At 39.5% G+C, this 26,656-nt stretch overlaps 1 protein-coding gene across 4 annotated transcripts in view; it reads left to right on the plus strand.

The window, feature by feature from the left end:
• The window catches only part of Ccser1 (coiled-coil serine rich protein 1), a 1,057,181-nt gene that overhangs the window by 65,925 nt on the left and 964,600 nt on the right, over nt 1-26,656 (plus strand). The window lies entirely within an intron of this gene.

Below are 26,656 nucleotides of genomic sequence, written 5' to 3' on the forward strand. Positions count from 1 at the left end.
ATGGCCAATGCAAATTGATAAATGATAGGCACGACACTTTGTTTGTACCTCGTTAAATATTCATCAGTTACAAAAGCTCAGGAATATCTCCAGTCTGTGTTTGATTGTTCACTGATTTTGAAATGATTTTCAAAAAACTACAATAGACTAGACATTTTTCATCTTTACTTTTAATGCATAATTACTTGATTCTCACAAGGTGCTTGCCTGTAACCTGCCTGTAGAAATACCTATGATATTGGAGGTACTCTCCACGTAGGCTAACTATTCTATTTCATTGTTTGTGGTGAAGTATTTGATTATTCCGTATGATGTATTCTTTTCAGGTTCAGCACTGACAGTTAATGTGAGTGTTTGCTGGAGACTGGTCTCAGGGCTCATGTTTTTGTCTCTTCAGATTTTCTCTCGAGGCCCCTTTGTGCCTCTGAAGTGAGGGTCTAGCATAGTGCCTGTTAGAATAGTCTGCTCTCCCTTACTGTCTCTCATCACTGCAGAGAGGGCAGGACAGTTGTAATTCCTCCCACTAGTTTTTTGTCTATAATTACAATTGCTGCCACTTTTCTCATGATCTTGGTGGTTATCCATGCCATAGTGTTAATATAGTAAGTAATTGGTCCTTCTAATTACTGTTACCACTATCCAAAGAATTCCTCCTTTGCCTTTCCAGGCTCTCTGCTCCCATTCTTCCCAATGATTAAAGAGTTGTGCAGGTGAAAAGTCCTTCCTCAAGAAGGAGGAAGTGCAGGGATTTCCTGTTTGCTTCAGCTGTCTTTATCTGTGGACCAGCATTTATGTCTCAATATATTTTATGTATAAATTGTTCTAAAAGAATCAGTAGTTATTGCATAGAACTGAAAAAATCTGCAGAAAAAGAACCAAGTAGTGAGATCTTAGAAGAACTAAGTAGTAAGCTGATTGCATGGGTGCTGTTTATTAAAGAGGGAATCTGACATTCAAATCATTTCTGCATCAATTAGAGCTAATTGTGTGTGAGCATTTCAAGCAAAATTAAATATATGGAGACAGCAGAATGCACAACTATACGATGGTGGGAAGCAGTAGTTTTAGAAGAGTGGAGAATCTAAAACCTTATGGAAAAATCCCACTCTGATATTGAGCTTTAGTGTTGTTATGTAAACGTTTTTGGGAGGTTATTGTTCTGGGCTAAATTCCTATTCTGAGCCAGGACAGACCAGACTGCAAGCAGAAGGCAGACATCCCTGCTGAGGTTCCCTGTCACCAATACAAAATTGTTTTCTGGCTTTCTGAGAAACAAAAGAGAGAAACAAAGTTTTTCAAATAGGCCAGTTTCATGGACATGAGTGAGCACAACTTTAGTCCCTGTAATCCCATAATCTTCAGTAGCCTAACTCAACCAACCCATTACTTTTTTGTTGCTCAGGTTTTGCAAGGAAAATTGACATTGAAATGGCAATTTGGTTTTGTTTGTCTTCTTTAATCTTTCTGTCTAAAAATTCATCCTTGTCTGTACATATCATTGTAATGTTTATCCATTCTATTCTATTAATCTAATTACAAAATAGATTAAGATTTAAACTACATTGTTGTATCTTTGCCTTTGACAATGGTAAAAAAAAAAAGGATACTGATGGGAAAAACCTTTGTCATGGAGCTCATTTGCAAGTCAGGCACTGGGTTTAGTAGGGAAGTGATGTTCAAACACAATTTCATTGTCCAAATAAGCCACTTCACAAAAGTAATATTTAAGGAAACCTCCCAAATTTTTTCATAATCTTCACAAATAATGAAAATATATACACACATAAATAAGAACACTCTTTTTATACATCAGTGCCTAATAACGATAATTACATTAATATTCTATAGTGGAAACAATTCACATGAGTTTTTTGTGGCAAAGATCATTTTGTTTTCATGATCGTGTCCTTGTATTATTCAGATAGTCTGTGATAACTGCATTGTCTTTGTGAGGGCTGTATCTTTCTTTAAGGTTCTTATGTGTATTCTCTTACATTTAGATTTTAATATGTTCCTTAAATGCACTATTAAATGTTAGCAAGCATTACACTTTCATAGACATTTTCTTTTGCATAATAACATGAAGCAGTGGCTGGTTATTTAGCAAATTTTCTTTCCACCATTATAATAAAATCATTCTTTTTAAGCTGCTTCTTAGAAGGTTTAAAAATATTCTTGTGTGACAATCGTAAGTTCTGAACTTTACAGTCTATATTCTGGGAAACCTGTGAGTTTAACCAGCTTGAAATCTGTTGATTGCTGTTCTGATGTGGCACAGGTCTACCAACATTCCATGCCACAGTTAGTCCTGTAATCCCCACACCCCTCTCCTACAATGGTAGGTGCTTTTACTGCAGCCAAATGCACTTATATTTAAGAAGGAATGATTTTTTTCTTTTTATTTTGATACAGGATCTCATGTATCCTAGGCTGGTCTCAAACTTACTATATGGCCCAGAAAAACCTTGCATTGTCTTACATCTATCTCTAGAGTCTCTGCTCCATGTCTGGCTAGGGATGGATGAATAGAGATTTCTGAGTGTTGCTCACAGGCATTTAGGTAGAGAGTTACAGTTGTGATTATTGTATCTCCATTGAATTCTATTTGATACAAGGACAGCATGAAGGCCTGCTAAGCCTCCAGAACAGAGCAGTTCAACTCAGATCATGTTGATGAGCAGCTGTCGAATGAGGATATTCTTCCGGCCTGTTTGTAGGATACAGTCATTCAATAAAGGTTACCCTAAGGATTTTAATTCCATTCTATAGTTGATGAAAAGAGAATATTAGATGATACAGGTATAATTGGAAATGTATTATAGAATTTTACTGATGAGTTGAGAGAATTAAGATCACCAAGTAATTTCTGGTCTTTCTTCAGAGACTTGAGCACATCCATAAGCAATACAGAGAATAGAAAAGAACACAATATCAAATAATTTGAGATTTGAAAGAAAACTTTCACTTTGTGGAGAAAACCCAGTCCTTGTGTAATGTCAAGTACAAACACAGACATCAGCTTGAACTCAGCTATCAGGTTATTTGACAGCTTCTTACTGATCAAAGGTTGTGTCATAAAATCGGGCATCTTTGTGGTGACTCTGCTTTGTCTCTATAAGCTTAACCGAAGTATTGGATAGACAAGAGACTGAAATTATGAGCAAAGACATAGGCATGTCTTAATTCTTATGTACTCCCAGTAAAGATGCCAAGCTTTTTTTTTTTCAAAAACACTGCTATATCTGTTTGAGTTGCTAAATCTATTAACATACAATTTGATTTTGTTTATTAAACTTGTCATGGGAGTTTAAATATCTAATAATTACAGTATTTTCATATGAAAATATTTTATTAACCCAAAGATGATAAAAATATCTGATAATTGCATCTTTCTAATTTTTAATCATACCTACTTTGCTTTTGACATGCTTTACCAAAAGGCTTATAGATATTCTCATGTTCAGAGGTAGACTGTAAGTTTAAAGGAATACACAAAGAACTAGAGAGGAAAATGTTAGGTGTGATAGAAGAAAGGGAATAATATGTCAAATATCCTTCAGGCCAGACAATGACTACTAATGCCCCAGCATGCAGCACACTGGGAGTCGGAAGAAAGTCCTGTCCACCCAGACCAAACAAGGTGCCTTCTCCTACAGGTTTCCAAGGGAAGAGATGGACTTCAGCTGTGAGGAAACAGGCATAGGTCACATATGTGAACTAAGCTTTGTAACTGAGGCAGGAGGCAGGGTGTATGTGACTTACTGTGTGCCAGGGGTCACTCTTTCCCTGTGTAGGGGAATGGGGTCTGATTAATGTGTGACCCATGTAATGTGACAGCAGTCTTGTGAGGCGATGGGAGTGTGAACGGAGAAGAAAGAATATGGTCGTATCCTTCAGGTGCCTCAGAGAGGGGTGCTTGGGGAAATTGTGTGGGAATCAGGATTCACTAGACTCAGTACAGGTTAAGTGAAGTTTATTCAGGGAATGCACTTACACAAGAGGCGGGTGACCGCTGCAAGTTCCAGCTCCAAGGATCTTCCCAGGCTGTTCCCTGTGACCCAATAGGAAGCAACAGCCTCTGGGGTCCGGGACTCCAGATCTAGCCCTCTCCTCAGTCATGTCCTCACCTGTGACCATGCCCAAACAGGCGTGGTTAGTGTTACAGGTGTGGGCGAGGTGGATATCTCACTACAATTTCCCTGTTAGTCTAAAGAAAAAGATTTCGGCTTGATATGAAACTATATACAAAGATAGCAAACATCAAGTATGCTCTAGGAGAAGGAAAAGTAAGAACAGACACACTTCAGACCTATCGCCAATGATGCAGCTAGAGCAAATGGCAAGAACTATACATATCCAGTTCAAGGGTACAGGCATAACAGAGATTACTAGAGAGTTGTCCTTAGGTGGAAAATTTAATTCTTATATCTAGTATTTTTGTCTAGGAAGAGAGAACAATAACTGTGACAGTCTAGAGCATCTCAGACATTCTGGGGGTTGGGGCTTGTTGTTCTAAGGTGTGGATTCTTTAGTGATAAATAAATGCCGTTCCCAAAAGCAGATGGCCAGTGCTCATTTCAGCTCTTTTAAAACAGTTTCTGGCCTTCAGTTGCTAGGTTATTACCAGACAATGGCAAACAGGTAAGAATCCCGAGGAAGCTTTTCACTGTGAAATTAGCCAAGCACATGGCTCTGAAAGGTAGCTATTGGGATTCTGACTAATCCAGTCCCAGGTGAGTGTGAATTCAGAATTAGACCAATTATGTGGTGATTTTGATTGACTGGCCTTTAGAGGTGCACTTTAGCATGCTCTCCTAGAGGAATCCACTGCCTTTTACTGTTAGCCTCACACTGCACTGTCCAGAGAGCACTAGATCAGCTCAGACAATGATTTGCCAGGAGTATTACCTTTTATTTTATTCCATTTTTCTGCCTTCAAACAGAGTGTCCCTGTTTAGCTTTCAATTTGTGTGTTTTATTGCATAGTTATGTAAATTTTTTGGCAGATTTGTTATTAAGTGAAGAAATATGAGTAAGATTTCTAGTTGTAAAGGCTGGTAGGAAATGTGTACCACAAATGAGCATTCTGAATGCTGTGTTTTCCTTTTCACATTAAATGGAAGTGAATAGAAATCTATTAAAAGAAATGGGCTATTTGAAAATGATTAGAAGGTATACCAGGTTTTTCTAAGCACGTGCACTGTTTCCTAGGAATAGGTTAAGAGTGGTTTTCAGCACCTTGGTTGACAATATGATGTTGTAGCCTCCTTTACAAAGGCTAAGTGTAGTCCTTCCTTTTAAAAGCAGCTCAGGCTCTCTTTCAGTTGAGTGAACATGTAGAAACTCTCACAGATCTATGCCGATCTTAAGAACATTGACTGGGAGAATGATGTCCTTGACCTACTTGTTTATAGGAAAGAAAACTACTTCCTACCTTCATTGTAGTAAGCAAGTTTAGTGACAGGTGACCAAGTTATTTATAAAGGTTTCTCTGTAAGTGGACTTGCGTGAATTTCAAAAAGTATATAGCTTCAGTTAGAAAATATCCAGTAATACTTGCACATGTTCAGTGTGTTAAATTAACAGCCTATTTTTGTAACTAGCAGTTAAATGCTTTAGAAGTATGTCTATGGTAGGGACCATCAGATTTTCCTCACTACTAAATTTCAAGAGATGGTCTAGGCTAATGCCAGTGATGAGGGGGTCCTGAAATGTACTACTCCTCTGTCCTGTATTTCGTAGAGAAAATCGGCATCAGGTACTGGTGGATACATGGTGACCACCATACTGCCTATAACAGCAAGTCAGGCAATTCCCAGTGAGTTCATGTTCCTAAAAATGATATAACAGGAAGTGGGGACTAAATTTTTCTGCTTTTGTGGAACTTTCGCGCCCAACAGTAGCACCTGCTTCAGATGAAGTAGGGGGAAGATGAAGTAGGAGAGAGGATGGAGAAAGAGATGTAGCCTTGCCAGGGGTCATTGTTCAGCAGGCTCAGAAGACAGAAGCTGTGTTGCCACACCCGCTGCACAGCCTGTATCCGAGAATGTGTGGAGGGTGTCGGGATTGATGACACAGAGACCAGTCAGTGATGTGAAGAAAACTTTAAGCAGGCCCCAAATGGCTCAAGAAAACTTCCCAAGAAAGGCTTCCCTCCAGAAAAGCTTCCACTCCCTGCCTTACCCCTGGTTGGTTCTGCCCTGACACCAGAGACTGTGTTGGGTGGGTCAGAAGAGGCGGTTAGTCTTTGGAAAAGGTCGAGGTCAGGGCGTTCCGTGGGCAAGCCCTTTTCAGGAACTTATTGCCCCTGGCATTGAATTGTTTTTAGTAAACATGTTTTTAGTAAACATGTCTTACAGCTGCCTGATCCCAAGCTGATGGGGAAGTGGGTCTCTGGCCAAGGTCTGTCGTTCCCACATTGTGTATTGTATGTGAGTCTCTGTGTGCATTCTGCATGTGCGTGAATGATGTTTAATGAAAATATACTGGCCCCTTGTGAACAATTCCCTTGGAGTCACTCTGTGTTCCTGAAAGGAAATGACTGAGTTGGTACAAAAGAACAAAAAGGATTTTCACAACACAGACTTCCTCTTTGAATCAGTTGAGGTCCCAGAGTCAGCTCTGCCACACCCTTGCAAGTGCCTTAGAAATGCAGAAACCAAGCCTTTTCCAGACTGGATGAGTTTACTGGCCCCCACAGGGTTCTCTCCTCTCCCAAGTGACTGGTTTCTTCATTAAATGCATAAGGTAGAGAAACACATCTCTGGTGTTAGTGGAACGTTTTCTTTGTAAATAGTAAGATATAAGTGTCAATGACTTACTACCTATAGTTGGAGTTCATGAGTTTCCATTACCTAAGTGTTGTTAGTGTGTTTGAAGGTGTATACATGAAGGAAAGTCATCCTGAGGATTTACAGTTACAAACTGCCAGTCAGAACATCTGTGTTGAAGGTGTACAGTCAGTGTTCCATCCAGAAACCATTTGTAAAAGAGATTTCTGCTGACAATAAAAAAAAATTTAAGTTACTACAAAGCAATCTGGATTGGGCTGTTTTTTGTTTGTTTGTTTGTTTTTGTTTTAAGAAAATTACATAACTACATGCTAAGAAAATTTTAATAAATCCTAAATTCACCTAATCCTGACTTTTTGCTGCACAGGCTACTGAATAGAATTGGCAATGGGGTGGTAATGCCAAACAGAGGCTTAATGTGCATACAGCAAAACAAAATACAATAAAAGTGAGACTAATCAGAACACTTGACAGATATGAATATATTAAAAAGAGGTTAGTTTTGGGGCAGGAGAGATGGCTCAGCAGTTAAGAACACTTGCTGCTCTGACAGAGGACCTGGGTTCAGTTCCTAGCACCATGATAGATGATAGTTCACAACCACCTACAAACTCCAAATCCAAAGGATCCATTGCCCTCTTCTGACCTCCTTAGGCAACAGGCACCCACATGATGTGTGCGAGTGCACACATACACACACACACACACACACACACACACACACACACACACAGGTAAAACATGTACACACATAAAATAAGTGAATCTAATCTATATGCACACATATATTTCATATATAAGTATATATATATGAAGAAATCTTAATTAAAATTGGCTTCATAAGATTTGCCTGTAGACATGTCTGTGGGACATTTTCTTAATTATTAATTGACGCAGGAGGCTTGACCTATGTAAGAAAAGTAGTTGAGCAAAGCAAGAGAGCAAATCAGTGAACAGCACTCCTCCATGGCCTCTGCTTCAGTTACTGCCCCCAGGTTTGCCTTGAGCTCTTCAGTGATGAACTGTAGCCTATAAGCCAGATAAGCCTTTTTTTTTCTTTTTCTTCAAGTTACTGTGGGTCAGAGTAGTTTATTACAACAATAGAGGAGCAACTGGAAAAACCACTGTAACACTCCCATCAAATACATGAACAGTGCAGCTGATGTGAGCTTCACTCTTCTATAAGAATCTTTTTTTCTGAAACCCATGTGACTTGTTTTCCCCTGCACAGGAAAACATTTCAGGTTTATTAAGTTGCATTTAACTTTGAGGGAAATGTAGAAAACTGTTAAGGATATTAAAATTGCTTTTCTTTTAGGATATTTGATGTGATTTTATTTTTCAGCAACGTTAGCTATCATTCTTAGATATTTTAACAAAAATCATTTCTAACAATAAAACAAAATTAGACTTGTTAGGTGTCACCATCTTTGAAGTGTGTATCCTGTCTTAAAATAAATGGCACATCTGGCACATCTTCTGTGCTCTGTATCCACCTGATCATCAAGCTTGTGTTTTAGAGACAGTGATGACATTGATGAATCACTTTAATTTACTTGGCAACCGACAGTTTTCTGAGATTATCTGTAAAAGCTGGCTAGAGTTGCCACTGATCATTTCAGGTATGTGACTTGTCTGAAACACAGTAACTGACTAGAACCTACTTGGATAAATCCTTGAATCACAATATAGAGAAATGCATGTTTCCATATAGTTTATATATTTACTTTTATTTCATTCATTTCTGTTTCTGATGGAGAAATCAGTAGTTATGAAAATATGCAGATTTAATTACTTGCTAAAACTAATTGTGCTATAATTTGACATGCTTTTTATTTTTAGGATCATTTTAAAACTAAATTTACATAAGTAGGAATTGATTTTGATAAAACAATGCTACATACCAGGTTACAAGCATGGATTCTTTATTTTGGCAATAGCAAATTATAGTATCCATGCTTAACTTGAATAGTCTAGGTTTTAGGTAGAGGACAAAAAGTAAGAGACATGAGCTTCAAACACATTGTTGAATTATTTTGGAAATATTGCCAATGTTATGAAAAAAGCTAACTTCAAAGTTTCATGGATGTTGGCATGCTCATAAGCAACATTATAGAAAGGTTGAGTATATAGCTGTCCATGGTGATGTGACATTTAGTGGAATCTTTTGAAGTCGGCTTTTTTGTATAGCACCTTACATGTACTGAGATCTGCTCCTGGCCTGCTCATAGGTAGGCACTAAGTTAGGAAGTGAATCACATCGTGAGAGTAGCCATCTGTTAGATACCTTCCACTGTCGTTTCAGGAGTGCAGGAATTCCAGCAAAACTGTAAGGCATATATATTTTTATTTAAAAATTATAAAAATAAGACAATATACAATATTTATTGTTTCAGTCTTCATGGGTTGACTGCTTCCCGTTTTTCTGCAACAGGCTTTGATAGAGGAAAGAGAAATAAGTTTTAAAGTCTTGATTATTTGCCCTGAGCTTCTACAGAACTAAAAAGAAAGGTCAAAGGAAAGACACTTCCTCTATTACATAAGAAGTGGTACTGATCTTGTTAGAATCGAAGTGTTTTTAGTGTCACACACAGTAACATGAAAACAAAGGGTAGTAGACAAACAACATAATTTATTATTTTTTTTGAAGAAAAGGTATGCCAACACCCAATCCAGGCTAGCAAGCACACTGGGTCCAAGATGGCTTCCATCTTTTATCCTTGACTTAGGTGGCCATTGTGTTTCATCCTATTGATGGGCTGCCCTTGATTTCCTAATCTGGTGTGATTAGCCATACACCCAAAGGAGAAGGACAAGGTTCATGAAAGCTTTGCTGTCCTAGCTACCCTCGATAGAAAACAAAGCAAAAACAGATTTCTCACCATACTGATGGTGTTTAATATGTTCAGTCAAGCAAGTCAGAACCTATGCATTAAATATATAAAAAATCCCACTTGAAAGTCAGAAGTGGCTTCACTTTCCCTTATAAAATTCTGATAATAGCTCAGATGATTTCTTTCTTCCAGAATAGTGCTACTTTGGATCCATAGAGCAGGTTTCTCAGGCTCATGGAACAAAGTGTGTTTGTGTTTGGGGTGTTTTCATGGGTGGAAAAGCTTAGGAGTAATGATTTTGTTAACAGAGAAAAGCCAGAAGAGACTTTATGTGATCTCCTTTCTTAAAGCAGCAAGTTCTCCTCCCCCCCTCCCCGTCTCTTTGCCCCCTCCCTCACGCCGCTCCCCCCCGGCTTGGTTATATTCCTTACTGCATAGACACCAGTGTGCACACAGAAGTTCTCTCTCTTTCTCTCTACTAACATTGTCTTTGAAACCTCGGTCTTGACTTTTGCTCTCAAGTTAAGGAAACCATTCACATGAAAAGTCCTGAAATGCTCTTCTGTCCAAGAGGGTGGACAAGTTCTAATCTGCTCTAAACCCCCAGTTTGTGTAAATCTTTCCCTGACAGGACAGAGGAGTTCATTCCTCAGGAAGTGTTTCTGCCTTGGGTTCCTTAAGTAGGTATTTCCTGACAGCCTGCAAGGAGTTGTTTCCATTGTGGCTGCTTGCTGCTCTTCCTGTCTGACCTCTCTAACTTAAACAACTCTCTTTCCCCTTTAATTCCTAACAAACATCTCCTCTTATTGTGTGGTGTATTATATCCCATGTTTTTAAAAAATATTTTACTACTGTAATAGATACTTGAAATGGTAAAATCATAAAGACAAAATCAAATAAGCAAGCAAACAAACAAAAACAGAACAAAACAAAAAAACCAAAAATCCCCAAACAAACCCCCACTTGTTACCTGTTCTGATTACATCCATAGGCTGGGACTAGGGTTAGATGATGTACAGTTTAATTTAAATTGACACAGATATAGCTTGGTTTAAGAAAGTAATTGACCCATTCTGTTGTCTTACTAGTCTGACTTTTCTTTGGGTCAAGTTCCCTTCCCCTGATCAATGGTAAGCTTTGGCAATAGTGGTTGGGCTGACAGCACATGTCGCGGGAATCATATAATCTGTATCCCTGACAGGTAAAGTGGCTATTAACAAGTCTTGTCTAAACAGTCTGAAGCGGGGAAGGAATCTTGTTAATGGCAGTGTCTGAATAGTTTGTACAAACTATGTGTCTCAAGTAAGCTAGGCCACAAGATTGTCTTAGTGATAGAATTCATAGGATCTTGGAGGCAATGCTGAGCAACTCTGATTTTATTTAATGAAGCTTGGTGGTCAGGTGGATGAATGGGCAACCCTGGTGGGAAGTGCAGGCTCCTGTAGATCCTGTCCTACAGATGGGATTGTTCCCCAGGCCTTCTGTTCCTGCTTGGGTGCCTTTTAGTCCTCATTAGCATATTAAAAGAGAGACCTGAACAAAAGCCTTGACATTTAATATGTCCTTTGATCCTTTGCAATCTTGTATACCCTGTAATTAATTTTCCTTTCTTCTCTTTCACCTCATAATTAATGCCACCGTGTTTAAACTATTTCATTGGTGTTCACAGGAATCATGTGCATGGTTCAGAGGGTGAGTCATTTTAACAGCATTGCTTCTGTTTTGAACATGAGGTTAGGTTTGGCTAGATGCAGGTGCTGCGAAAATTTGGTTCATCACATTATCTCCAAGTGTAAATGTGGAAATGAACTTAGAGTAACAGATGACACAGTTGGCCATGCCTACTTTACATTGTATTTTTTGTCATATTTAATTTTCTAAGTGCTTTATTAAGTAAGCACTAACGAGTACTCACCACATTGTTTTCTTAAAAATTCTTCTCCTCACTTATGTATTTCTTATTCATGTGTACATGAATATCATTTAGTTATAACTTTCAACATTGGGACATTTATGAAATGTCTCCATGTTTATTTTTACATACAATTTTTATTGAATTAATTGCGGTTCATGTGCATTTATTATGTCCAGATTCCATGAACCCTTTCTCAACTTCTCCACCTATCATACATTATCGCATTCAGGATATTGATATGATTACATCAATATATCATGATCTGATTGTACTACTCTTTTGTGTGCTCTTCTAGGAGTGTGCTTAGTTCTGTATTGTTTTTCATATAAAATACTTGTACCCTTACCCTCAAAGTACAGGTAATGTTGAATTTCTGCCTATACCAGCCTTTTTCTTTTGGGCCAGGAAACAGATCCCAAATCATGACATGGGAGATTTCTTACTAATTATGAATGCTCATCCTGGTTTATGCTCATTCCTTGCTACCCCTTTTAACTTAAATTAACCTGTTTCTCTTTATCTATGTTTTGCCTTGGGGCTTTTTACATTTCTATTCTTAAGTATATCTTACTTTCACTGCTTCTCCTTTCTGCTGGCTAGTAGCTGCCTGGCTTCTGGGTTCTGGCTTCGTTTTCTCCTCTTTCTTCTCTCATTCTTCCTTTGAGCCTACATTTTTCCTCCTGTTGTTCTATCTGCCCACCAGTGCCTTCTCTCCTTTCTCTGCCTCACTATTGGCCATTCACCTTTTTATTAGACAAATCAGTGCCTTAGACAGGCAAGATGAAACAAATGCAACATGTCTTTACCTAATTAAACGCATCTTTGCCATAACACCTGTCCTACCAGGATTTCATCCTGGTCCCTTATATGACTTTGCTCACCTCTCTTTTTGTCCCTATCAACTCTAAAGCCGTGTTTTCACTGACTTCTTCATTTCTAAAATTGTACTGTTTATCTATACATATAGTTTGCAGTCCCTGTGTGTTGCAAACTATATGTATTTTTTCTATAGGTTTTTTTGGTTAAAAGTCTGAGAAGATAATGCAGACTGTTGACTTCATGAGGAGTAATTCAGGATAAAGTAGTACTTCTTTGTATTTTCAAATATATGGAGATGACTGCTCTTCATTATCTGTGTTAATTAAATCAGCCCAGACCTAATTAAGTGTTCAGATTACAGCATTACAGCAGACTACAAACAAAAAAGTGTATGGGTTAGAATTATGGACCAGATTGACCCCTCCCTCCCCCATGGATGTTTATGTGGACCTTTGGAGTATAACATTTAAAGAAAGAAAGTATGAATGTAGAGTCATGGAGCCTCGAAATTTCCTTTGTCTTGGGCCTATTTCTCACCACGATGAACCAGCTGTGCTAATCCAGTGATAATGACTTGCAGTCTACAAAAAAAGAAAAACAAAACAAATTTGACAATTTTGTTAAATACTGCCAGCATTTGGAGTATAAGTCAAGTAGGCACAATTGACACTCAGCAGCCCGAGGAACTCCTCAAGAGTTTTAGGGACCTTGTCTCTGACTGAACCAGGATTCATAGCTTCAAAGATGACGAGACTTTCAGGACAAGACAGTTCGTGAAGCACTGTGGGAGACTTCATCTTTCTTATGAGGGCTCCGAGAAAAGTAGGTTCTCAGAAAACAGTAAAATGTACTGGGAACTTGGAGGGGCTTCTCAATGGACTCATCAGTTTTAGATATGTGTAGGCCTTAGGTATGGTTTGAGGTTCCAATCTTATTTATCACTTGCCGTTCACGAGGAACAAATATAACCCCCAGGCATACAGGAAGTTATGTTTCCTGTATAGTTTTATTTGAGATTCTCAGGTAACACCTGGGAAAGGGTTTGAGACTCTACCCAAGGTCATACATATTCAGGCTTTACCCCTGGGTCAATGCTGTTTTAACGTAAAATATCTGTCCACGGAAGGAATATTGACTCTTTGTCAGCAGCCTTAATGGCAAATGTTGTTAACTGTGTTGGAGTTCTTGACCTCAGCTGGGAAAGGACATCCGTCATGCTCCTGGTGACAGTTGCCTTTCCCTCTCTTGTCCCACAGTTTTCTATAATTCTGCCATACATCTGTTTGACATATGATTCAAAGAAGCTTTCCCATTTGTCCCAAATTGCAACATTTTTTAATGTGGCTTTTCAACTCATTTGTCCTAGGAGAAAGAAACTAAACAAAATCGATATTCTTTACAGTTAGACCTTTATAACATAACCAGGGTAGATGATGTCTGGTTTGTCTTTGTATCCTCAGGGTTTAACTGAATATGCTCTGACGTGCTTATTTAGTGATGGTGAGACTGGGGCATTATTTGTAACTGTGCTCATTATCCTACCATCTTTGTAGGTCAGTACTTTCTTTATTCATTGGTGAGGGAAAGGCTGGATTTTTTTTCTTTTTTGAGTAGCTGAATCAGTTACTACTGGTAGGGGATTTTATATCTAGCTGTGTATACATCCCATGTGTATATTTTACAGTCAGAGTGCCAACATTCCTCAGAAGACTAGGAAAGAAGATACCTATTGTGAGGGATCACTGGCGTTTGTATTTTGTGCACTTCTCCCGTTGTACCTTTCTATTCTTAGTGCTATGTGGGATTGCTTTAAAGACATAGTATAAAAGCAGTGGTTTGTATAGCATTTCTCAGGGCATTGCATTGTGCAGTGACAGTGGGCTTAGCCTCAAGCTCTGATTCTGCTGAAAGTGAGTATTGTGGTAGGAATTCTTTTAGATCATCTTTTCTTTACAATGTGTCCAAGTTCACTATTTGTGGCATATATGTTAAAAAATATATATTTCTTAGACATGGTTTTAGCCTGCAGCAAGGCTGGCAAGGAACTCACTTTGTAGTCCTGGTTGTCCTTGGACTCTCTCCAATCCTCTGAACTTCAGCCCCCAAGTGCTGGATTATAGACCTGAGCTGCTGTGCCCAGCTGCAATTAGTTATTCTTACCTATTGTAAAATGTTTTCTCTCCAGTTGTTGTTATTCTATTAAATATTATAAGGTAACAATTTTAACAGCACACATATGACATAATATGCCTATCTTTTTTTTATTTTATTTTCTGGTTTAAATTTAGATAAGAAACAAGGTTGCTTCACAAGTCAGTTCCAGGTCCCTCTCCCTTTCCCTCCCCTCCTCCCGTGCCCTCCCCCCAACCCCCCCCCCCCGTTAGGCCCTCCATGGGGGTGTCCATAGTCTGTCATTTCATATAGGGCAGGGCCCAGACCCTTCCCCAAGAGTTCAGGGTGAGAGTGCACCTCACATTGTTCTATGGGAGTCCAAAGGTTAACTCTTGAATCCCAGGCATCAGCCTGGGAATCCAGCATAATATGCCTATCTTATTCATGATTTAAGGTCTATTTTATGCAGGAAAGAATGCTTGCCTTTACCTGGACTTCCATAGACACTTGCAGATGACTTTTTGAGCAAGTGAATGATAGTACTTGAGTTACTATATAACAATGCAGAAGGTGGCTGCTGGATCTGTGGAAGATCAATGGTAGCTCTTAGGATAATAATTAGCCCAGTGACTCATAGCATCGATGCAGACTGTGTTCTTTAAGCATGCCACAGGCTTCCAAGCTCTGCCTCACACATGGTCTCCACATGTGTAAATTCCCAACCATAAGGCAGACTCAAGAGGGACTAGGTTGAACTTGGTCCTCTGTACTCTGTTTCTACTCATATAATAGAGTACATTTATGAATCTAACACGACTCTCATAATCTCCTAAAGTTACAGTAGAAGAAAGAACCATGTTCTAGTCTCTATACTTTTCTGATCCTGCATCTAGAGAGCTGTCACCATATTTGATTCTCACACAGTCCTGAGGTGCTATAGACCCTATCTTGCTGTTAGGGAAGTAGAGGTTGACAGAGGTTGTAAAAGCACTCATGCCATCTATCTAGAAAGGGATGAAACTAGATTTTAGTTTTCAATAGTGAGACTCTAAAGTCCTACAGCCAACTAATTGTGAGCTCTCGCCATCTGCTTCTGATGTAGAAGCAGCTCCTTGTGACAATGACAGTGCCTTCTGTGTGCTTTGTGCAGTTTTTTTCCTCTCACCTCTGCCTTTTCTAAACCCCATGAGATTGATGCTTTTTGTACGAATGCCTGCAGCCTCAATGGTAGATTAGAATTAGCCACAAGAACTTAGCTGCCCCTGTCATCAGTGTTAAACTTGGTTTTTTCTCTTCTTCTTGAGTCCAGGAGATAAACTTGCATCTTGCTTTGACCTATGTGGTGAATAGAGATATACCGGTTCTTGCTTGGCCTTGGCTTTGAAATACCTGGCAGTTTCCACTTTCGGTTTCTTGACCCCCTGAATTGACCTACAACATGGCTTACCACCTCCCTGGAGTTCACACAAAGAGCTGGAAAGTAGACTGATTAGCTGGCAGGAGTTCCTGACGCCCCCACCCCCATCTAAGTTCTAACTCAGAATGAGAGTGGAAGCTCTTTGGATTCCAGTCTTAGATGATGCTCCAGGAGAATGACCCACATTGTGCCAGAGTCACAGCACAGGGTTCCTTCTGTGGGTTCTTGATTTTATAAAAGATTTTTAAATGGAGTGCAGAAAGAAATTTGAGCACAATTGGATTGAAGTTTGAGAGAGGATCGGAAACTCATAGGGTAGGCAATCTGAAGATCTAGGCAGTGGCTAGCAGGACAGGACAATGAGAAGAAGAAAGCTCTGTGTTTGGAATTAGAAAGAAAACCAAACTCATCTGTGGATTCTGTGTGTAGCTGCAGACAGAGGGGAGGCTTCTGGAGAGAGACAGAGACAAAGAGGAGAGAAGAGCAGAGCAGGGGAGTGGAGGGGAAGCAAGGGGACAGAGAGAGGTGCTCAGAGTGCTGGACAAGCTCAGGCTTGCAAAGGAGGTGTGGGATTTTGGTCACTGCAAAGGGAGCTAGAGAGAGGGAAATGGAAAAGTTATTCTCTTTGAGTAAGAAAAGTGACTAGGATTGGCAGTGAGCACCTGTTAAGCCTCAGATTGGGGCTTCTGGGGCCTGAAAGTGTGACATCTCATTAAGTAGCTGGGTTTTTTTTTTTTGACCCATCTTCTTGACTTGAATACATTAGAGGGGTGTTTTCTTGTCTGGTAACTGACAGGTTCATTTGAATTAACTTGTAAAGGCAGGGGTAATTGTATGTTTTGCATTGCTATCTTTTAGAGAATTAGAATGTCAAGTTCCTGCCCAAGACCGACCCAGAAATATTTTTTGCTGTTGTTAAAAAACTTCGTGTCATGGAGTATTATAAAATGATTTAAAGAAAACAACAAGAAATTAGTGTTCAAAGTATCAGTGCCTTCCCAGGAAGTAGCCCCTCCTTACCTGGCCTCCACAAAGCGCTGTTTCCTTCACACTCACATCCTGTTTCAGATCTTTAGGGCAAACCATTATGCTTCCTCTCCTTCCTATGGTGTTTTAAATTCTAGGGAGGCTAATTGTGATGTTTTTCCGGAAGTTTCTGAAAATGTGTTTGCCTCTGAGGAAAGGGAAGGGAAGTCCAAAACTGATTACCTTCAAGCCCACCAATGTGGGTCTAAGCTGCCTAAGCAGTATCATCAACAGAAGCACCAGACACACAGACTCACGCAGATTATGGTCATCAGTGAATAAGCAGTTGCTACTTTTAGCCTTGAAGTGTGGGCTTCTTTGGTAAGTAAAATATCTGGATATCTACTGACTTCTAGTGTTGGTTTTGTCCTTGTAACTTAGGCCTGGGTTAGCTGGGACCTGAGGAAAAGCGAGAGTCTAGTATCTCTATATGGAATATGGAGAGTTAAAAACAGATAACTAAAGAGTCAAGTGATAGAAAAAAATAATTTCAACGTTTGGAGGCCCATTTTTTAAGAGGAATATGATATATTTGAGACTTCAAATCATTTAAGAAGTAACATATGGACAAATTGACCAAGTTCGGAGAACTTTCCCCTTTTACAAATGACATGCTTTTCAGCTAATCTGAAGTACTCAGGCCATGTCACACAGATCTTTTTCCAGCCTGTTACTGAACATGGGGTCCAAGGGCCTGTTTCTGGTGGTGTTGAACTTGGATGGATTGTCTTCTTCAGAATTCTGTGACTCCGAGGTCTGCTTTGCTACCCCGGCCAGGCGTGGTCCCCTTCTCTCTGATGTCTCTCCTGCTGTGTGGCATAAGGGCTTTCCTGCAAAGCCCTGTTTGCTCCCTCTCTATTTTTCATTGTCATGCCCTCAAAATTCAACCTTTTTTTCTGTTTGGGCCAGGCACCTGCCTCTTTCAGGACCTTAGCATCTTTCAGCTGGGAAAACTCATTGGACAGACGGCTCCTTCCAGCTCCTCCGAGTGTTTATATTATGATCCCTACCTGATCCACTCATCTCACAGTATGAGAAAATTAAATGAGGTTCACAACCTGAGATATGTTTTGAGATGGGATAGGAATCCATTAAATCATGACTTTCACTATTTGGAAAATCTGATTCATCTTAAAATTGCAAAAGCGCAATCATGTTATAACTACTTCCTAGTATTTGCATCTAGGTATAGACATTTGAATCTAAAATTTGCACAGATGGATAGAGATACCCCAGTGACCAGTAAGAGACTATGTTTAAATTGTTACTGGAAACATGTCTGCTTGCTGAGGAGGCAACACTAGCACTGGAGATGATTAAAGACAAGGACAAAACTATTACCTGTGCCATTTATTGTATTTTGGAAAATAATACTTCATCTTGTTCTCTTCATACGCATCATAGTAGTGTGAACAACGTCCCCCGATCTTGGATAATTCACAAATAAAAACAGAGAAAAATGATAATCTGCTTTCACATATGTGTACTGTTGCATTATGTAGCACTTCAATGTGTAGTGATTCTAGAAACAATTAAAATGTGCCGAAATTTACTTCATGATTTTGAATATTTACAATAGAGTTTGTTATGTTTTCTTCTACGATTTGTATTGAAAGCAAACGCATTGAAGATTTGAAGTTACAGTGTCAGAAAATATGGTGCAAGCCTACCTGTGCTTCTTCATAATTCCTGTGTTAACACAGCAGGTAAATCTAGAGCAAGGATGTCTGCCCAAAGGAAACATTACTTAAAAATCATCTTTACTGATTGATCCCTTATTATCTGCTATCTATCATAGCGGCTATGTAAATGAACTCAACATTTAGAAGAATTTGGCTAGGTGGAGACTCTTTTCATTTTACACACGAGGTTTGTGATTTTAGACAGGCTAGGTAATATGAGAAGTACCGTGGTGCATCTTAACAAGGCTGAAGGGTTGAGTAGCAGTGTCTGCTTTTAGTCCAGCTGTGGTTCATTTGTGAGGCGCAAGCTACCTGACTCAGTGTGATATGGAACCCCTTCTGCTCACCAAGCTACTGTGCCTTTCTGTCTGTCACCTTCCTTAGCTCTGCTCTCAGTTACTGGAGAGCAGGAAGCACGGTAGCTTCAGTTGTTACCTGCTGCCTTTGTTGTCCAGCCATGGCCTGTGGGAGCTCCAGGGACAAGGTAGCAGGTGAGAGGATTCTTGCACTTCCAAATGCATCATTACCAACTGCCCTGCATGTGTCCTAGGTGCTGTCACCAGCACTTGCCCCGATGCTGCAGTGTCAGTGCTGGTAGTGGCCTGGCCCTCACTGTCCCGGGGTGGGTGACTCTGCAGACTGCAGACAAACAGCTGCTTGTAGATTCTGCAGTGGTTACCTGAGACCCTTTGCCTCAGAACCTAGGCTTCAGGGCAGGGATCCTTGACAGAAGATAACCAGAGGCCTGTTTCATCCCTGGCATATGGGACATTGGCCTGGAACCAAAATGTTCCCCCTCAGTTTTCCTCTTCTCTTTAGAGAGTTTCTGTTCCAGAAGCTCTTTGTCCTGATGGAAAGTAGCCCTAGAAACAGGACTGTAAACACTTGAGCCCAAGAAAGAATGTCTTAATGAAGAAGCAATGCTTCATTTAATATTTTAGTCTGAAAGATATAATAATGAGCACTTGAATTTTCTAACCATGAACAGATACAAATTTATGAGCACCTGCAGGAATCACACCATAATAGTTAGTTAAAAAGTCAAAGTATGTAATTTGACATCAAGCAAGGATGGCTTCAGTGTATTTTGTAAAACATAAATAAACAAATAGACACATACATAAATAAATGACTAGAGTGCAAAAAGCCAAATCTTTTCTTGAAGTCCCATCAATCATTTATTTGCTTCTTATCAAATGGCTTAAAGGGGCCAGGGTTATTTTGTTGGTCCAGGTGGCTTCATATTTTTCTGAAAGTCCTTAATCACGTGAAAGGCATCTTGCCAGCACTGAGAAATAAGAAGCAATGTGAGTATCTGTGAAATCTCTGCATATTAAGGACAAGTAAAATAAGGATATATTGATTGAAAGCAAAGCCTGTTTGAGTTCTTTGAGAAAACATACTGGGGGAAAAAACTAAACTCTTAAGTTCCATGCTGGATCCTTTTCTCCCCCCATTTTCTATTTTTAAAATTATGCCCCTGTGACCTATTAAGGAAAAAAGAGTGGGACAGAGACCCTCACCAGTGGCATCTGCATGGAAAGCAGATTCTCTTCAAGTTAATGTTTCAATGACAACAATAGTAGTTGTGTACTTTTATTTTTTAAATGAACAATATGAGTATTTGGAAGTATGTAGACACATGTAGTTTTTGCTTTTTTCTTTTTTTCGAGTCAGGGTTTCTCTGTGTAGCTTTAGAGCCTGTCCTGTAACTCCCTCTGTAGACCAGGCTGGCCTTGAACTCACAGAGATCTGCCTGACTTTGCCTCCAGAGTGATAGGATTAAATGTATATGCCACCAGTGCCCAGCTGATACATATATTTTTAAACAGGATGACCCTCTTGATTTATCAAATGTATGGCTTTTTAGGATCCATTTGCATCCAGGACTTTGAAAAAAGTTTCAATACATTACATGAGAAATAAAAGTTCATAAATGTGCATTGTGATTTTTGTTAAGTATTTGTGTAGTTATCCTAACATGTTAGAAGCTGCACATGTGTACCTATGTGTGAATGTGTATTTAATATGGATATATATTTTTAAGTTTTCATCTTTGTTCTCATTTGTACAGCTCTTTTTAAATTTTAAAGCAGTGTAAAGACGCGCGTGCGTGTGTGTGTGTGTGTGTGTGTGTGTGTGTGTAATCTTACTGCTTTGACCTGCTTTGTTTTTTGTTCTTAATGGGAGCCCATGTTCTCGCATGAAGATACTGATGTTCTCTTAACATAGTCAGCCTGTAGAGGAAAAGCTGTAGAGTTTTTAGGCTGGCAAATGGCACGTGGGAGCCTGTGTATTTAGGAGTTCTGACTCATCAGGCACTCACATTCAGGGTTTTCATTCATTGTACGATAGGAAGTGTTTGTGCTGAGTTTCACATTCCTCTCACACAGGTGTCTCTGTTACACTACAAACAGTATAGTAACGTGAATTTGAAAGTAGTCGAGGTTAAATTGCTATTTGAACAGAAGAGCTGTTTTATTATGTAGAGTAAAAATAGATTCTATCTTTACTGTACATACATTAGAAAACTTTGTTTCATGAGTTCTTGAGAAGTTAGACATAACAATAATTTGTAGAATAAACAAGACAACCTTAAACCCTTTAGAGAGTCTTTGGAAATGTAAATAAAGCTCAGAGCTTCTTCAGTTAAAATAAGCTTGCTAATTGTAGACTAAAGTATTATTCCACAGGGAGGCTTTTCTTCTGAATTTCTTAAACTCTGAAGAGGGATGTTTAAATTGGAAATAATGACAGGTCCTTGATGATGATGAGTTCACTGAAAGCCTAGACTGTAATAAGAGAAGCCTCCTTGCTTCCCAGAGCAGGGGCAGCTGTCAAGTTCGAACATCTCCTTCCCCCAGAGCAGGCTTCCTGTAGGGTGTTTTCCAGGGCAAGTTTCTCAACTATTGTCTCACTGAGCACTGCTCGTTAATATTCAACAGTTTTCTCCATCAAAATCCTGTTCCCTAGAGTGTTTGTTACAGTGACCGACTGTATGTTTATCAGATCCTTCAGGGACAGAGGCAGAGTTGAGGGTGAGGAACTGGTAATGAGACTGAACCCACGTTGTTCCAGGTGATGATAAGACAAGGTAAATGCTGTCAAAATACATCATTAAAATATGTATATTTACTGTAGCCCAAAAAGTCAACCTTTCTTTGGATCCGTTGTGCTTTGTATCACTTGAGTTGTTTATCTTGTATGATAGGAGCGTGCAGGGTGGTGATATTCTGCTCTGAACTCCAGGAGTGGCGTGCCAGTGATCAGGTAGTCGGAGGGCCTATTAATCACCACCTCTGCTGGCTAGCTGATTAAGGTTTTTCACACATGTTTCCTTTAGATTACAGGAAATTCTAATGAAGGAAAACTGAAGGAGCATTCGGAAGTTGTCTTGCATTGTAAAAACGGGACTAAAGGGTCACTTGGCAGGAGTAGACTTAGTCCACTGTGAAGTAAAGTGAGCACCAGTGTGCTCCAGGAAATACCATGCCTAGGATGTGAATGCTGTCACAGCTTTTCTTCTTAACCCCAAAGTTTTAGATGTTGTTTTGTGTGCAACAGACATCTATAAAGATGGTGCCGTTGGAGCCCCAGCTTCTGATGTCACCTTTTTATGTATCATGTTCATAGTTATCTTGAAGAGTGATAACATCAATAAAAACACACTTTGGGGAGTTTTTCACACATTGGAAGGCTGGCTTTGTGACTAATTAGAAGGCAGTGGTATCTCTGTAAACGATGCTTGCTCCGGCCAGAGATATTGATTACCCCTGTGACACTGACTCATGTGCTACTCCTAAAACATTGATCATCAGTGAAGTCACAGGCCCATAAAGGCAAAAGGACTGCCACAGTTAGAAACTGAGGCTGAACTAGCATCAGTACAAGCTTAGAGACTTAGTACTGTCAGTATAGGCAACTTTTCCTTTTAAGTAAATTGTTTATATTTTATTCCTGGCTCCAGCTCATAATTGTCTCAAAATGTAAATTGTAGCTGATTTGATATCACATTTAGAAGATCTGTATTCCATCTGTTCTGGTATGGGCATGGAAACCGCATACTAGTTGAATGAGCATGTTAACGAATTAACGTGTTGATTTATAAGCCAATTCAGATTAATCAAATAAATAGTAAACATATCAGCATGTGTGATACCTTTTTGTTTGTTTGTTTTGTTTTTGAGACAGTCTTGGTATGTACCTCAGACTGGCCTGGACCGCTTCTGTGAAACCCAGATGGTCTTAACTTGTTATACTCCTACCTCAACCTCCCAAGTTCTGGGGTTATACAAATGCACTGCTGTACCCAGCACAAAATTACCAGTCTATGAGAATTACTATATTGGGTGCATGGAAACCCATGTGGTACTTTAGGATACAGGAGTATGGAAGAACTTCAAATGGCCTTCAGGGCATCTTTAGAAGGCTAGAGAAGTTCTTTAGTGTCTGGCTGAGAATCTGGTGGTGGCATATTTTCACTGGGCAAGTTGGTGGCTAAGAAATTAGGAGCTATGGGCAGAGTTTAGGCATGCTAAAACCTATAATGGCCTGCAATGGGCTTGGTGGCATTGCTGGTACCTAGAGGTGGGGTTTGTGCCTGTGTCACACAGGATCAATCAGGAATTCTGGCACCAGTGATCATGCAACTATGAAAAGAGTCTTAGAAAATATTTAATCAGATGGCAAGGAACAATCCTTTGAAACTCTGTGTCTTTGAGTCAAAACTCCACAGAATGTTCTCAAATCTGCACGCCGCCAGAACACAAAGGACACAGCACCTTATCCTTCAATGACCCTCTAGCAGCTTTGACTGGATAAGCCCATTGAAAAGAAGTGCATGCTGGAATTCTATTTGTGGCCACACGGCTTGTATTGATTTATCTTTGCATTCAGAGGTAGGTCTCAATTAGTACCTGGTGTGTTCCTTCTTTCACAAGCTTGCTGTGGCTAATATTAGAGGTCAACTGAAGATTCTGAAGGTTCCACATATGTCATATTGACTGTAGGTGCCCAAATTTTAGCTCAGTATACTTGTCTGTTATGATTGGTCACATTATTATTGCTTTTAGTAGCTGAGCTTATTAGGTCTATTCCTATTCTCTCACCACATTTTTCAAACATATACTTTAGCTGCAAGGCACAAACAAAATGTGTGTGTGTGTGTGTGTGTGTGTGTAGAGAGAGAGAGAGAGAGAGAGAGAGAGAGAGAGAGAGAGAGAGAGAGAGTGGGGGAGTGAGAGGGAGGGAGAGAGGGAGGGAAGGAAAGAGAAAGAGAGGGAGGGTTGGCCAGTAGGGGGACACACATACATCTTGTTCCTACTGTAGAGTTGGTTTTCCCCTTCCACCTTGATGTGGGTTCTGGGGCTCAAACTCAGGTTGTCAATCTTGTACAACAAGCCCCTTTTCCTGCTGAGCCATCTTGCTAGCCCTAAACATGATCTTTAATGTTGATCAATGTCAATGGCAGGATCATAAACACATCAGAGTCTTGCTAGCCTCCATCCTAATTAAAGCCATTCATAATTTTTTATTAATGAGTTGAGGAAACTGCCCCCAGCAGATGAGCTAGAAGCAGTACATCATCCATTTGCAGAGCTAAAGAGCAATATTGATTTTTGGAGCAATGAGGAACATGCAAATGCTTCAATAACTGTTAGTAGCCAGGCTATTTTTCATTAGCCATTGCTGTCATTATCATGATGTAGATGAGAAAAATTCAGTATTAGTCACTATCTTCTGATGTTCTATAGAGACTGTCCTATATATTTACATCAACATACTGCTTTCATCATATGTTAGCAAGTCAATTATAATGCATATTTAGGAGACAGATATGCAGTTGTATGGGGATCAAAAGTGTTGTTTAAAAAGTTATATACTAATCATTAATTCCTGGATAAAACTGGTTTGTTATTTCCAAAGTCACAGTGTGTGATGAATCTTTCTTGATGTTTATGTCTATTGTTGCTTTTATTGGTGAATTAGCATTGTCAATCATGTATTTTTCTGGCAGGCAGGACATGAAAGAATTTGATTCTAAGTGGTTTATCCTTTGTTATGGTAGAGGTACGCAAGCCTTCGATGGCAATGCCTCACTTGCTTTGACAGTTTGCTTGGCTCCGTAGTCTGTGTTCAGGATGCTTTCTTTTCACTTTATTTCAAAGAAGGCAGGGATTTTTTTTAGACACAGTAAAATATTTCTAACTTGAATGTTTCTGACCGACAAATGCTTTACAAAAGCATATTGCTAGACAGTGATCATGCTAAGTACATGTTTCTGTAGAATGGAAGAGCTGCTTCTTTCGAAACTCCTGTGCCCAGTGTGTCCCCACTGAGCACGGGACAGGAAATGTGTAGTGCTAGGAGGCTGCTGAACAAGAATCTTCTAGCATAATGGTGAAAGCTCCCAGCAGAGATGTTAAAGAGATGTTCTTGAACTTGTATTTACCTACTGTGAATAGAGCAAAGTGTTCATCTTGCAATGGACCTATGAGCAATAATGGATACTACCCACAACTTTAATGACTTTCATCGTATCATCCAGAAATATACAAACCGAATGAGGAGTGCAAAAACCCATTTGTAACTGAAATGTATGTGACAGAGATGGTGTATTAGCTTTCTGTCACTGTAACAAAATACTCCCGGTGTTCAGCTTATGAAAAGGTCTCTTTGTGGCTCACAGTTTTAGGATGACATGAGCCAGTGATACTGAGGGTAGGGAACACATGGGATCCCAGTCTGGCCCATCACTGCTAGGAAACCATGAAGGTCCCACAGTCCCCTTTAAAGGCATGCCACTAATGTCAAATGTCCCACTTGACTCCTTCTTCTGATATTCCACTGGCTACAGTTCATGGCAGAGGGAAGGGGGCATACAAAGCTTTCTCTGGGCCACTCTCACAGTCCAAAGTATAACAGTCAAGTCAAGGTCTGAGATAATGAAAATGTTCCAGAGATGACAGTGATAAGACAGATAGGCATGAACAAGTACCCATAGAGTGACTCATTTCCATGGTGCTATGAAAATTTGACTGGAGAACAAGATTCTGTCTTTGGTTAGACAGGCTACTGAGTTATATGTAGCATTTATTGAGCTGCATGAGTAATATGTACAAAACTGGTCTCTTTGCTAACTGGTACATCAGTAATATATGCTCCCTAACAGTCTTGGCCTATGCACATTTTATGTGGAAGTACAGATGCTCAGCATAGAAACGAACAGAGAGGCGAATTCTGCTTTAGGTATGCCTGAGGTGTTGGCCCTCACTGCTACAGTGCAGCCTCTACACGTTACAAATGGTTCCATGATTGCTTCTTCAGGTGTTAGAGAAGCAATGGGTATAGTAATTCTGCATGGAATTTAAAGGCAGAAATGCAGTGTGAGATATCATCACTCGACTCTTACTGTCATTTTCCTTAAAGCATATAAACGGCGAAAATACAACTGTGGCATAATAGAGCAGTGTATGTGTTGTTACTAACAGACAATTAGTTCCTTATAAACAGGAACATTTATTTGCTGTTGTATTTCCCACTAGTGTTTTTATGTTTATCTCTTGGTTCACATAACAAAATTAAGTGTTTATTCCTACTTTGTAACACACTTATAGATTCTGATTTATCTATTATTACTACTTAGCAATTATAATGATGAAAACAATAATTATCACAGCAGTGAACTACCAAATCCCCTTTTGTTTTCTGCTATCCCATTATGCCAATGATTATGTTGAGAATTTTCAGGAGTATTCATCCTATCTCTAATTAGAGAGGAAGTGTGAAAGTTGTACCATCATTTTCTCATAATGAGAGAGGCTAGCACACAGGTTACTTAATAAATACAATAGTTTGAAATAGTGTTTTGCTACAGGGAAAAAGAAATCTGCCTGAGGAATGGGTGGGATGTCCATAGTTCAACATGGTGCTATGTATGTGTAGACCAAGAACTATCATGTCCTCACCTAACAAATGGCCCCAGATTACAAAGAAACATCAGATTTTATTTACGGTGCAGTGTGTTGTGTCAGTAGAAGTTAAAAGTGTTGCAGATGCAT

The sequence above is a fragment of the Mesocricetus auratus genome, unplaced genomic scaffold (genome assembly GCF_017639785.1).
Source record: "Mesocricetus auratus isolate SY011 unplaced genomic scaffold, BCM_Maur_2.0 Super-Scaffold_100676, whole genome shotgun sequence".
NCBI lineage: Eukaryota > Metazoa > Chordata > Mammalia > Rodentia > Cricetidae > Mesocricetus > Mesocricetus auratus.